Source organism: Apium graveolens, chromosome 6, assembly GCF_009905375.1.
Source record: "Apium graveolens cultivar Ventura chromosome 6, ASM990537v1, whole genome shotgun sequence".
NCBI lineage: Eukaryota > Viridiplantae > Streptophyta > Magnoliopsida > Apiales > Apiaceae > Apium > Apium graveolens.
In genome coordinates this window covers 287,433,458-287,449,957 of record NC_133652.1, presented here as the reverse complement: position 1 = coordinate 287,449,957, position 16,500 = coordinate 287,433,458, and positions in this window count along the sequence as shown.

Genomic DNA, 16,500 nt, shown 5'->3' with positions numbered 1-16,500 from the left:
CAAAGGACCTAAAAACCCAGCATACATGACAAGAAATATAGAAGACCTTTATTTGACTAAAATGGAAACATATTATAGGCAATAAAACTTCAAGTCATGGAAGAATTTATATAAGGCTCTTTAACAAAACTTTACAAAACCTATACCCAAAAAATTGGACAAAGGGCACGGCTACACTTTTTTATATTGTGTAAGTATCATTCACTTTTCCATTACCATGATTGCCTACACTATATTCACTGATTTTATGTATGTAACCTTCACTACTTGGCGTGATGACACTAAGAAGACTCTAAAACTAAAAAATTCAATGCATAATAATCATCTCATAATTCTAATAGAGGGTTTCTAGAAAACTTCCAAAACTAAAATAACCAGCCTACAAAAATCATCTCACAATTCTAATATAGAATTTCTAGAAAATTTTGTATAGGCATCTTTACTAAAATTAAATGAAAACATTGTCATATCAAGATATCATATGAATTGGTTAAAATTCAAAATTACATTAGTGAATGATAAATTATAGTTCACCATTGTGCAACACATACTCATAAAATGTATTTATAAAAATCAATACACTGTAAATTCCATGAAAGTGTTAAATATATTATAACATTGATGTATGGTAAATTAATGCTTTTGTGTACCACATACCTGCGAAGTAATTGGTGCATTTTCTTCATTATTTAATCTGTTGAATAAGTAATATATCATAACTTAATTCAGTACATCATATAAAAAAATACTCTAATACTTAGATATATCATACACCAAGATAAGTAACTTTTCTTCTTCTTGATCTAGGTCTCAACAAATTATTTCTCTTCATCTTTCTCATCTAAGCTTCGGTTTAGGAGAAATGATTTGTACTCATATACTAGTATTATTGGTGGCTAGTATATATAACCATGACATGAGATTATATCTTGATAAGTTAAATTGGGGTTAAGGTGTATTCAATATGGATTAAGGATTTTTTTGAATTTTTTAAAATCTAAACTATTTAATTTGGATTCTAATTTTTTTAAAAAAATTTAATGTATTCAATAAGGATTGTAAAAAGGTTTTTAAAATAGGATGTATTTAATTTTGATTTGAAAATTTTTATTCAATTTGTTTTTTCAAGAATATATTAAAATTTGTTTGTTTTGTATTTTATTAAATTATAGATTTTGGTAGATTTTCTTTGTAATTTGTGTGTTTTGAAATCTTAAAAAAATACTATATATCAACAACTTTTCTACTAGGTATAAATCAACCAATTAAATCATATAAAATAATGGATCATTGTAAATCATACTAAGGGGTACCTTTTACTATGTAAAATAAATTAAATTTGGTTTACCACTACAATTTGACTTTATATTATTGTAATGTATAATATCTTTTAAAGTCACATTTCTTTGGTAACCTATAATGTCTTGCACAAATTTATATTTTCCTATAATCAAATAATCCAATCTCCCATCTAATTTACTTCTAATATTAAAGATAACTTCTATAAACTATTTTGTATGTAATAGGTAACATTTTTACAAATATAAAATCCAACATTATACTTAAAAATACAGTATAATAATTTTAAGACTAATAATAATATTAATAATATTAATAATAATTATAATAATAATAATAACAATAATAATAACAATAGTAATAATTTATTTTAATAAAATAATAAAGTTAACGGTAGAAATTCCAAAAATTATCTATCAACGTATACATAAGTATTATTCGACCAATAAAGATTAGATTAAACCGTTGTGATTGTTCAATGGATATTCAATACAATATATCATTATTCGTTGAAGGATAATGTGTCGAGAAATATTTTTGACTTTCAACCAATAATCCTTATTAGTTGAATTCCATCATTATTTACGTTAGCAAATCCTAATTTGTAAATTTAATAAATTCAAACTTATTTACAAATTGCAAAGACATCAACACTATTGAATGAAGAGTAATTAGGCATACCTAACTCAATTACCAACCTAGTAAAAGTTGATTCATCAAGTGGGCTTGGTAAAGATGTCTGCAAATTATTGTTCACTTGGAACAAGATACAGTTTCAAAGTACCATTCATAACATGCTCTTTTATGAAGTGGTATTTCATGTTAATGTGCTTTGTCCTTAATGTTGGACAATATTTTCAGTAATGACAATGGCATTTGTGTTGTCACATAAAATTTAAATCTTGTCCACATATAGACCATATTTCAATTTAAATATGTGCACAACAACTACTACCAGCAATATATTCAGCCTCAATTTTGGAAGTGGACACTAAATTTTGTTTCCTGTTAAACGAGGACACAAGCTTATTTTCAAGAAATTGACATGTGCTAGTTGTGCATTTTTGTGTCTATTTTGCACCCTATATAATCTTCATCTGAATAACCATTTAGATTATAGACGGAATCTCTACGGTACCAAATGCTAAGTTTTGATGTACTCTTGAGATATCTGAAAAAAATTTGATAGCTACTAAATGAGATTCTCTAGGATCAGTTTCAAATCTAGCACAAAAACAAGTAGCAAACATTATATCTAGCCTACAAGCTGTCAAAGATAAAAGTCAACCAACCATGCCTCTATAGTTTAAAATGTCCACAGACTTTACAGTAGTGTTCAATTCAAGTTTAGTGACAGTGACCATTAGAGTTTTTGCAGATGTGCAATTTATAAAGTGAACCTTCTTTAAAAGATCATGAATATATTTAGTTTGACTAATAAATATTCCATCACTAACTTGTTTGACTTGTAAACCAAGAAAGTAAGTTACTTCTCTCATCATGCTCATTACATATTTACTTTGCATCAATTTGGCAAACTTTTTACAAAGTTTCTCATCTATGGATCCAGATATAATATCATCTACATAAATCTGAACACGTATACTAGAGCCATTAAAATTTCTAAAGAAAAAATTTTTGTCAGCAAGATCTCTTGTGAAATAATTTTCTAAAAGCTTCAATCCATAAAGTGCTTTCAAGAGATAGTGAACATAATTTGGAAAGTCGGGGTCTTCAAAACATGGAGACTGACTTACATAAACTTCCTCCTCCAAATCCTTATTCAGAAAGGCACTTTTGATATCCATTTAATAGACTTTGAAATTGGCATGCGCTGCATAGGCTACAAAGATTTTCAACTGATGCTGAATTCTGCCTTTCAATGGATGATGCACTGTGCCTCTCAACGGATGTTGCACTTTGTCTTCCAATGGATGCAGTATCTTGTATTTCAACGGATGTTGTATTTTTTCTTTCAACGGATACAGCACTCTGTGCATCAACTATTGTTCCTTCATTTGAAGATAACTTTAAATATTCTTTTGTCATTATATCTAGATCACTTTTATCATCACTATCATCAAAATATATCTCAACATTATTAAATTTAAGACTTTCATGAAGACCTTCATCTATCAGTCCTTCAATCTTTTTATCATCAAATATAACATGTACATATTCAATTACAATATTGGTTCTCATATTGTAGACTCTATATGCTTTTCTAATAGCATATCCAACAAAGATACCTTCATCAGGTGTGACATCAAACTTTCCATGGTATCAGTTTAATCCCTTAAAATATAACACTTACATCTAAAGATATGAAGAAAGTTCATGTTGGCTTCCTATTCTTGAACAGTTGATAAGGAGTCATGCATTTGGCTTGATTAATCAAAGAAAGATTCTGAGTATAGCATGGAGTATTTACAGCCTCATCCTAAAAATAAGTTGGTAACTTTTATTCTTCTAGCCTTGTTCTAGTTGCTTCAATCAATAATCTATTCTTTCTCTCAACCAACCACTCCATTTTGTTGTGGTGTCCTTGCAGCTCAGAACTCATGCATGATTGCATTTTCTTCACAGAATAACCTAAGTTTGAATTTTTGAATTGAGGATCTTAAGAAAGTCTTAACTTTTGCAGTCATTCAGGTTCACCTACAACCTGCCCACTCTCGTTGACCAACATGAGATGAAGTTTTATGAAAAGTTTATTTTACTAAAATACAAATATATTAAGAAGAAAAAACTTCTCAAAAGTCAAGAAGAAATTATATTATACAAATGCTTACTAAATGCAAGAGGAAAACTGAAAAACCAGGTCAGTTTCACCCCTATCATATTGTATTTCATGGAAATCATCATTTAGTTTCCTGTTACCATGATTTCAGTGCACATTGTACCTTATACTATTATGAATGTCATATTCACTCATAGACTTTATGACATTTGTTGCATTATCTAAGTTTGTCACGAAGTTTTCTTCTCGATGACATATAAGGTGAGGTTAGCTGCAACACATCATAAACAATTCATCCTAGTCGGCTCAATTAGGTCTAGAAAATAAACTTTAAAACCCACACAAAAAATAAAACTATCTTGAACAAACATCATAATTTATAATAAAATACTCAATGATTATTTTCATGTATCTAAATAAAAATAAATTAAAACAAAGTGATTTCAAGATTTCTTATAATTTAGTTACTCTAAAGATCCTAAAATATTAGTTCAAGATAAAATATTTGATGTACTTTGTTAAAATTCAAAATTATATTAGTTCAAGATAAAATATTTTTTACTATTTTACAAGACATACTCATCAAATGTATTTTATAATTTATCAAAAGTTCAATCTACCTTTAAGTTACTTTGTGATAATATTATATAGTTTAACCATTTTTGCACCACACAACAAGTGTGCCAAAGTTTAGATATGGTATATATAAGATTTATAAATAAATTGGTTTCTAAACAAAAGCTAAAGTGAGAGAAATTAGAACACCACCTAATACCCTGAAAGTGTTAATCTGGGTAAAACTTATATTATTATTGTTTATATGGTAACTTAATATTATTTATAGCAGATAAATATTTTATATATAGTAATTATTATATGACAGTCAATTAATCGGAGGATTTTCTCCATTGTTTACCATTGTTTACCAAATTTGTAACAAATTTTATGGGTAAAAAAATCAACTAAGATAAAAAAATTATTACATCATATTAGATAGAAAAGAACATAAAAAATTCATACAGGTATCTGGTAGAAAATCACAAAGTAGTTTAAACATACACCAAGATGAGTACCTTTTTTTCTTCCTTCTTGTCTTGCTCATTAAACAAATTTATGTTCATGGTACTTATGAAAGTATAGTTTTGGGAGAAACTATTTAATAGTTTTTACTCCTATACTCATATTATTGGTGGCTAATATATATAATCTTGAAATGATGTTACATTTTGGTAACTTATATTTAAGATTACATTTTAGTATTGTAGGTGGCCTTACTTTTAATATAAAATTATATAAAAATTTGATTTATTACTTTAATTTGGCTCTATATTTTGGTAACATAAAATATCTTCTCCAAAATTTTATAATTAAAATTTGGAGTTATATTTTGGTAACTTACAATATCTTACATAATGATAATATATAATATAATAAATAATGATAACATATGTGATGATTACTTTTTATATAACATATAAAATTTACTAATGATCATGATATTATTTCCCATCTAACTTTACTTATCTTCGTAAATATAGCTTTGAGTATTTGAATAAGGTTTTAACAAATTTAACTAATGCAAAATTTGTGATTTAAGGTCAGAGTAATATGAATTCGGGCTCAAGTTATACTACATTTTTCACAAATGATAAAAATAATAGTAGTAATAATAAAAGAATGAAAAATAATAATATTCATAATATTATCTTTCAAACAAATTTTTTAGAGTTGTTAGATTAGTGAAAAACTTGAATTTTCTATTCAACTAATATAATATGAATACTATATCTCAAATTAGGTTCGAGTCTCCAATTTGAATTTGTAAATATTAGTATTTATGTTTTTATTCATAAATGTGTCTATTCAATATTTTGACACAAGAGAAAATACATAGAAACATTTTAAAAAATGAGTGGAATCAATCCACATCTTTGATACTCTAGTTTCCCATTTCAAATGGTCAAGAATAATCTGAAGACAATTTTAATTTTTTCAAGATATATGATATTTGTCTATTCTAATTTTAGAGTAGTGAAACTATTTGTATAACATGATGCATAACTTAAAATCTATCATTTAGATATATAAAAATATTTAACTATTCTTAAATTAGAATAGGTAAAGAATACTTGCACAATAATAAGGTTAATGATAATTTCATCCTTAACATTTATGCACACTCATGATAACATAATTATTCTATGTCTAATTTTATTTCACTAATCCTTTAATGGTTACTTGTGCTATTGCTACAAGGCTGATATTTTGTACCATTTCATTCCACTCTTTTTCCCGTTTAAAAGTCTATGTCTACCCATGAATATCCTACACACAAATGAGAAATTTAAATACAAGAATTTCAAATAGAACATAACTCACTTTGCACCTAAGCATAAACTTGGTTCTTCAAATGATGGTTCTGCTATGTGTGTTTAAATTTGAAAATTGTTTCAAAATAGGACTTTCATTGACTCATATATATTTGTAGAATAAACTATCTTTCAATATAAAAAATTTAGGTTTTGAAAGTATATTTAATGAAAGTGGAATAATTTTTCTAAGTCTAGACAAGTTCATGTCCTATAACGAGAACAAACCATGGACTTATTGTTAATAAAATATGAATATTTCAATTAATAACAATATTAAATAATTATTCCATATAACGATAAACTTTTAAAATCTAATTTTTTAGTACTTTAGTTGACTTCATTGTAAATAATCACATTTTGTTTAAGTAGTTCGAAATAAAATTAAATGATTAATTGAATGCACTAACTAATTAATCAATTAATTAATTAACTAAAATAATTATAAATAATTAAATCAAAATTGGATTGACGAAAATCATTTTTTGGAATTAAATTATTTACGTTAATTATTTAAAATAATTAATTGAATAAATTTTTAATTAAAACATATTTTTGGAATAAAATAATATAACTATGATTTATTGTAAAATTAAATCATAGAAACAGTTTTTGGATTTAGTGTTGTCTTCAACCTTGGATCAAAAGCAAGGATTTCCAGATGAACTTGACCTAGCTACCAAGAATATTGCCCTAAATCTCCCCAATCCAAACAAATATTATAGAATGCGATCTATTTTAAATGCCTGGTTGGCTCAAAATAGACCTAGAATCTACTCTTTATATGGAGCCTAAAAATGATTTTCTGACCAAAATATGAATCCACAGTATTTTAAACAAAAAATGATGATATACATATCAAATATAAGCTGAGCATGCACACAATCTATTACTATAATCAAAACAAACAACTAATACATTGATAATCCAAAAGAAATAAAAATCAAAATCAAAAACTTTATTATACCAATTTTGGAATTGAAACAATTACAAAATATATATGAATAGCCTTTAATCAAATGGTGTATCATTTTAAAAAAAACAAGGTGAATCTATTAATAACATAAAAAAACGTCAACAAACAATCATGAAAGATTAACCCAAGTTGACCCAAAATAAAAATCATCAATTTTGAGAATTACTCGACCCTATGCAATAATTCTCCAGGCCACTCCAATACTAAGGGTGAACACGATGGACGTGGATAAAGCTTTCATTTATGGTGATGGTTGAGCTAAAACTTCTCAACTTTCATAGTAGTGAAGGGGAAGATGAGGGGTGTGGTTATAGCCATTTGAACCATTGTTAAATTTATCAAAACTTTGATTTTAATTCCAATTCTATACCCTTTCCATATACATAGCGAGATGCTAAATCTAATTTCTGTTAGCATTTGACGATCAAAATGAAAATTTTAGATCTGGTTAATCATATTGATCTCTAATTTATGGCTGATGACTTTATATGTAACTAGGGTTGAGTTTGGGAGATTTTGTTGAGTATTAAAATCTCCAATCTTCCTCAAAATGCCTACATACCTATATATAAAACCTCAATCCCACATAATTATATTTTACCATTTCCATGGCCTCGTCCAATACTTAAGGGCAATGCACATTTTTTAGATAATAACTCTTGATGTCATAATATACTAATTCGATTATGACATATGGTTGTGGTGGTAGAATAAGCATGAATTCATTGGATATTGGTTTGAGATCCCGTGAGTCAAGTCTCTTAAACTAATACTCATTGGGATGATGGTTCTAGGTCTGAGCTTTCATAGTTAAGGCTCATTGAGCCAAACTTTATATATTGAAACTTATTGGGTTGAGACTGCATGCTCAACATCTAAACAAGCTATGAATATGTGTCCATATCTTCATTGCACCCATGTTCATTTCATTGATAATATCCGACCATGGACTTTCTAGAAGTACACGAGCCTCTACCCGCAACAAAAACTAAATGTGACCAGGATTCTTTAAGCCTAAAGAGTATGGGCAGTTACTTGGACGCACACATTGCATCTACAACAGTGTGGCAACTAACCAAATGGTACTACTACATCCTTCTCATACCAGAGTTCAATTAAGGTACCTAGAGAATATATGTATATACAAAAAAATATAAAACACATGGATTTATTAAACATTCATGAAAAACCCACCAAATGCAACACAACTAATATTGTAGAAAGCTTGTAAAAAATATTAGTCTCTATAACAATGTTTAAATTTGCCATAATAAAATTAGTGGATAAGCTTTTAAACTAAAAATAAGAGAAATATTTATGGGGTCGTAATTCAATAAAAGATAAACGTCCAATGCATGTGAAAGTTGATTACACATACATCCAAAATCTATGAAGAAAGTAAACTAAATTCAAAACTAGAGCTATGTTTCATTAAATATTTTATTCAGTATTAATTAATAACTAATACTCTCCATTGAGTGCAATGAGACAACTCAATTCGTAATAGTTTATCATTTTTCATTCTCTTTGAATCTTACTCATCCCCAGATTTGTCATAACATATACCGACTTGTAACACACGGAACCTAATTATTAGCAAAAAAGATAAAACTCTCTTGGTTCCCAAAAGATTATCATATTTCCCATTTTTGAATATTTCAAAAAAAAACACATTGATCGTCTATTTTTAAAAAGTAATAATTTTTAATATTATAAAAGGCACATTCACCAAATACTTACGATGTCATATATTAGTGGCACATGTCAAGCTAATTAAACTAAATTGAAGTATAAAAATGAATAAATGGACATCGTTGCATCTTAAATAAAAAAATAGCGATCATGCAAATTTGTACTTAATATGAAAATATGGCACATTTCCCTCACATGCATAATATTTCTATAATTTCTAGATTACAAAATTGATATGGCGATTGAAAAACTAATATAAAATTATTAGATTATAAATTCCCCATCATCTAACTTTTATTTATAACCCAACATTGTTTACATTTGCAAAATTATTTTATAATATCCCTAATTTACGTAAAATAAATATACATCCCTTTCAACATATGTACATACTTTATACGAGGAACTTTTTAGTCAGTATATAAACTCATTGTCATGTAACCTACAAAACCTCAAATTTAGATATTTATTTACCGGACATGGGTGCTCCGCCATTAGCACCAATCTTTTTCCTTGTGTTTATCTACAGGAACAAGCATTTACTAGATTTATGCATTAAATTCTTTAGGTAGATTTTTATTGGTATCAGTATTTATTGTTTCTTGTTTCAAATGCCTTATGATGATAAAATGTTTGCTTTTGATATTTATCGTGTTCATCTTATCACATTTAACACTTCCAAGAACATTTTCTATATCGTATTGGTAAAACTTGTTATATTCATGTAAATTTTCTACCAGGCTTCAAGGAAAAAGAATTCCAGCAGATCTAAATTCATCACAATATTATTCTGGATATGTCATACTTGCTGGTGATGGTAATACTAATCACTAATCTATAAAAGTAACGGTTAGCTACTAATGATAAGATAAAGAAGATATAAATTTAAAATGCAAACCATGATTGTACGAATTTCAGTATAAAATACAACTCAAAAAATTCTTTTGGAATCTAGATGAATTCCCCCACTCCTTGTTGCAATCTCCCTCTCAAGTTGCTTGTATCCGTTCTCTGAAGAATACAGCTAACTTTTTTCCATACAATATTATGTTCTAATATTCTATATATAATATGTAAAATATATTATACATGAGTGAAATAATCCAAGAATGAGGGTTCCTCGATGGTTATCCTCAATGTATAATTTGTGTCTCTTATTTTATTAAAACAATCCTTTTAATGTTTATAAAATCATTTCCTAAGGTAGATTATAGTGCATGCAATTATCCTTTTAATGTTTATAAAATCCTTTCCTGAGGTAGATAATAGTGCATGCAATTTAAGTTTTCACCGATAATTACGACAATTTTATGGATTATTTTAAAAAAATAAAAATACTTTTAAAAGAAAATTATATATTTTTTTCTAATGATACTAGTTTTATAATTTATTTAGTTATATAATATTCGTAATTTGCAGTCAAAGATTAAATAATTTGACGGTAGACAAGTCAAAATATGACACATAATATGAGTTGGAGGGACTATGCAACACGTAAATTCAAGATATTTGAACCCAATCAACATTCAAAATCTAATGGTTCTTCCTAGATGTGCATGAAAGATTTCTAGAGTCTAGGAAGCTAGATTCAATTTCTAGGACTCTAGAAACAGTCTCAAGGAGTTGAAGGTAGTGTATTGATCCTAGAAAGAGTTTATTGGCGCTAAGATGTGTTTATGCATTAAAGTTTTTACCATTTAATTTTGCTATAACTTCTAAAAGTTGTTCATCATACCTTGTTTTGGTGTTAGTATATAAGCGACTTCATTAATATGGAATTTTCATATTATATTATACTATCAAAAGAACTTAGTTTCGAGCAAACATTAAGTATTACCTAATTCACGGAAATTGGAGATCGAAGAGTAGAGTTGATAGAAAAAAGAATAAATGTTGATAATAGAGAAGTGTTAATCCCAAACAATCTAAGAGTTGAATTACAGAAGGGGGGTTGAATATAATTCTTGGTTTCTTCTCGATTTTAAGAACTTCTCACAAATATAAATATATCTGTGTTATATATGCAAAAGTGCGGAATGAAAAATAACAAACTATTCAAACACAAAATCCACCAGAGATATATATATATTTCGATAACTCTGTGATACAAAGATTGTACACAGCTGCTTACAAGTAGAATCACAAGGAACAGAGAAATTCTTCATAGATACAGTCTTTTCTATTTTTCTAGTTTATTGCTGAATTTACTACTAGCTACTCTTGGTTTATATATTACCAAGTTACAAGTGAATAAGACAAACTAATTTAATAAAATTTGTCTTTGTCTAATCACATGCTTCTTCATTTCTCCATCTAGTATCTTTGATTTTCTTCAAGTAAGCATGGAAATGGAAATACTTCTTTGTTCCCTAAAACCAACCCATATGACTATCAAGTCACTATCAACTGCTTTTTGAATTTGATCATCCGTTGAAACTCTGTTAGATCATCCGTTGAGACTTTGTTGAATCATCCGTTGAGAGTCTGGTTGATCATCCGTTGAAAATCTATTTGATCATCGGGTGAAACCTTGTGGAACATCATTTGAGAGTATCTTCATGGCAGTTAACTCTATTTCACTTATACAATATTACAAGGCATCTAATATTTGCAATTAGCCAACTTATCTTGCATATAAATCTAGTAGTCAACATAAGTTACTCTCTCAACGGATGACATAGTAGATTATCCGTTGAGATCTACAAAATACACTTAATAAAATCTACTAAGGTGTTTTGATTAGCTTATCATCAAGCCTACAACATATTCCTAAAAATGTCCCCTAATTTATGTCTACTGGGATTGTAGGCATAAATTTAGAGGGACTTGATGATAACAAAACACATCTTTAAATAGAGATTATTTAATAGTAGATAAAACTTACAAGTGCTGCAAATTTATTAAAAATTGTACAAAAGAAGGTTCATAGAAAATCTCATAAGATATTTTCAAGGTGCTCCTCTAAACTGAGCAACTCAATATTTTCTTCTTGAATGTATAGTCCTCTTTCCCAGTTCTTTATTATTCTCTTCAATCTAGTGTTGAAGTTGTCTATGGAACTCGGATTCATCTTCATTTGATTGATCCAGCATCTCCTGCATTTCCTTGAGAGTTTCATTGCTTGATATCTTTAGCTGATCATCTAATCTGGAGAATCTTCTTATGTTCTTTTCATCCTTGAACTCCATTAACCAGTATGGCTTCAAATGCACTCTATTCCCATTGTAAGGAATGGTCAAGACTATTGGCAGTGCATTTGGCTCGCTCCAGCTTTATCTTATTCTTTCAATCTGATTGAGTATCTCCTTCTTGGAAACAATGTTAAAGCCAAGATTTTCTTGATTGAGGAGAATATCTTCACTAAGATAGAGTAGCCTTCATTGAGAATCCTGTGAAGAGACAATGTAAACTCTTTTCCACCCTTGTATCTGAACACACATCTTTTTGGGAACCTATTATGGGCATTAATTGCTCTCACTTTATCTAGCTCATCCAGATAGAGATTGATGTCTGAAAACTCTTTTATATCACAGAAAAATAGCTGATCTCCTTTGTTGACAGTAGGTTTGGGTTTGGATAGATTTTTGGATTTGAATGGAACTGGGTTGACTGGCTTTCTTGGTTTAGACTTTCTTCTTTTGGCTGAGGTATATGGAATTGGGAGGTTAAGATCAGTAATTGGTAGGCTTTCCCAGTCTATTGGTTTATCCTTAGGAATTTTTGGTTCACCATGGAAATTCACATCAGAATAAACCTTAAATTCAGGTTGCTCCATTGTGGGCAAGGTTGGTTGATTTGAAGTAGTAGACTGGGTAGGCTCAGGTTCATTTTCTTTCTCTTATTCTTCTCAAAAATCCGGCTTCCTTTTGGTTGTTTCCTTTCTCATCCTTTTTCCAATTTTCTGCTTTGGTTCCTCCAGATTCTCAGTTTTAGTGATAGTGGCAGGTTTCTCAGTTTCCGATTTGGTAGCAACCTTTTCAGCCTTTTTCTTAGCTTCTAAGGTAGCGTGCTTTTTCTGATTCTTAAATCTCAGCTTTTTTTTTGCTTCTGCAAATTGTGGATGTCTAACCATCACACAAATTTCTTTTCCATGTCTGTAGACTTTCGCTATCCTTTTCTTTAAACTGAATCTCTTGGATCTTTGATGTGAGCTATAGAATGACCAAGCAATTTCTTTTCATCTAGTTGAGGAGTTGCATAGACTAGATCCAAAGGATTCTTGGTAGAATGTTTTGATGAATGCTTCTTGGGCTTCAAAATCACATTGGCCTCTAACTGTCTTCTAGCAGAGGTTTGACCTCTCTCCATTTTCCTCAAACTCATTTCACTAATAGGAATTTATCTCAGTTGAGTGAAGTGTTTCACAGATTTTTCTTGCTTTGCAACTGGACCAAAAAACTTTTCAATCTTCTCATCCATTTTCTTCATTTATTCATTCAGCCTGAGCTCAGCTACGGAAATATTGATCAAATCAATGCCATTTAGAACTGGTGGCTTTAAGAAAGTAATGGCTGGAACAATTACTTTGTTGACTTGAATTTGCACATCCTTCTCCCCCTCACTAACTTGAGTAATTGCATTTTTCTCCCCCTTTTTGTTATCATCAAGTTGTGCAGGGTTGGAAGTCTGAACAACCACCAATTTTTGTAGTAATTGAGTTTGAGTTTATTGGTTGTAAAGGATTTGAGCAACTGAGTATTCGACTTTAGACAGCCTTGAACCCAGATTCTCAACCTTTTTATTCAAGTCGTACTTTTTCCTGAGATTTTGATTGAAACTGGTCATTGTTGAATTGGAAATTTAGCATCCAGTTTCTTATAGAGATCCTCCTTGACTTGAGCTGAATCGTGTTTCAGTACATCTAGAGTTTGATGATCTTGAAGAGCTTGAATTTTATATAACTCTAGAGACTCCAGATGGGTTTGTAGAAGTTTCTTGGTGATGGTATTATTGGTGTCTTGAATAGCATCTTGAGGTTCATGAACTAGTTTGAACAAGATTGACTTAAAATGATGAAGATTGCAATCTTTTGAGAACAACCAATCTGGAGTTTCAGTCTCTCCCCATATGTTCATGCTTATTTCTTCATCATCCTCTTTAAGAAAGTAACCAAAAAAGAGTCACCAGAGGCTGCAGAATTATAATCAAAATCCTCACCAGTTGTGGAAGGAAGTGAGTTGATTGCATCTTTGGCCCTTAGCATGAAAGCTATTGTATGCACCAAGTTTAATGCACTCTCAGCAGCCTCATTGCCCTGTTCAGCTAAAATTTGATAAGCTGGAACAGGATGAGTAAATGCCTCAGCTTTAAAACAAACAGAGTCTAAAATAGCTTGATATTCATGCTGAAATAGCTGCTTCTTTTCAGCCTCATTGGCATCCCTTAACTCACTAACAATGGGCTCTTCCCATTCTTCATTTGTACCTGCTTTTCTCTCATGATCTCTCTTTTCTTGCATCAAGGGCTCCCTTTGGCTTCCCACCCTCACACCCTCACCTTCACCATCTAAGGAAGGACTCATCTCACTCACTCTTGTTATACTGGAAGAAATAGCATGCACTTTTCCACTCGTTCTCTCCTTTTGCCTGAGAGCAACTCAGCCTCTCAATCAGTTCACTCCCTTCCCTCAATCCTAGTAGTGATTGAACTACTAATAAGTCATCTGCACTTGTAACCTTCGTGGAAATTTCAAGTAGTGCAGAGACTTTCAACGGATGAGTGACATCCGTCGAAATAGTAGTTGAGAAATTCAACGGATAATTGTTGTTAAGCACATCCGGCGAGAGAAAATCACTAGTCGACGGATGAAACATATCCGTCGAGTGAGTAGAAATGATAGAGTTTGGAGTAGAAACTACTGTAGAATATGTGGTGATTGATTCGAGATTATCCACAGATTTCTCAGTTTTTTCAGAAAGAAATGGCAAGTGAGCCAACAAATCATTTAAAAGATGATGCTCACTTGCTTGAGATTTTGGCTTCCCCATGAGAGTTAAAGATGGAGAATCAGCAATTGATGTGTTTATCATGTCCACATCCAGTGAGTTTGTGGGATAATTTTGTAATAACCCAAAAAAAAAATTTGGACTTTTTTAACCCTTATGAATAGTGATTTTGCTGATTATGCTAATTAAGAAAACTTTTCATGCCACACTATGTAGGAGTTCTTTTATATATATTCTGAGATCTTATTAGTACTCTATATGGTATATAAGTGTATGTAAAGATCGTCAGAATCCAAATTCGAATACTTTGATTTTTCCCAAAAATCCACAAGGTACCGAAAGAATTGAGTATAAGGTAACATGATTAAAAGGATTTAAATTCAAGGATTATAATAGAGGATCACAAAAGGAATATAAAATATGGGGAAATGTTTAGGGAACCCGAGTAATAAGATCCCAGATATGATCACTCAAATGATAAACGAGTCATAAAACAATTAAACGACAAGTAATGCAAGAGAGATTAGTGCAAGGATTAAGGATAATGATCAAGCAATTAAGAAAGGATTAGCATAAAAGATGCTTCCACCACCAAGTAATGAAAAGTGGCTAATGATGAAGTCACCAAGGTGATGTCATGCTTAATCACACTCCACTCACTTTAATCATCCAATTAACCACCCAAATATCTCATTCAACTTCCAGTTTCCACCACAAACACAATCAACAAAGAAAAACACCCTCCCAAGAACATTGCTCTCGGCTTTCTTCATTCCAAGGAAGAAAAACTTCAAGAATTCAAGCTTCACTTAATAAACAAATCCAAGGTAAATTCCTTAGCTTCTTGATGATTAGATAAGCATATCCAAGGAGTTTAAGCTTCCAATTCTTCATGAATCTCTTCCAATAAATCAAGGAAGAAGATGGTGAATAGTAACTTTCAAGAAATAACTTTAGTTTTCTTGATTTTTTATGAAAGTTTAAGGTTATACAAGCAAGGATCAAGGTTCTTTTATGCATTCAAAGCTCTTGAGTTGTGTGAGTAAGCTTCAAGAAGGTATAAAACTTCAAACCCTAACTTTACTTTGAGTATTAGGAATGGTTTTGATTGTTATAGTAAATGAGAAGCATGATGCTTGTCTGTTTAAAGTTTGGATTAGATTTGTAGTGATTTGGATGATGGAATCTTGTTTATAGTTAATGAAACTTAAGTATAGTTAGTAGTTCATGTTTGTGGTTGAATGAATTGGAAAATCATGATGTATGGGACTGATGTAGTAAGGTTTGGATGAGGGTTGGTTGTATTGTTGGTTGTGAGATGAATTGTGGTTGTTAGGAGTGGTTTAAAACTTGGTATAGTATATGTATATATATATATAAATAGTTTTCAAAACTATTAATCGAATAAGGTTTATTCGATAACTTTATATTATAAATGAATATTATTTTGAATATTCATTTGAGGACTTATGACTCCGC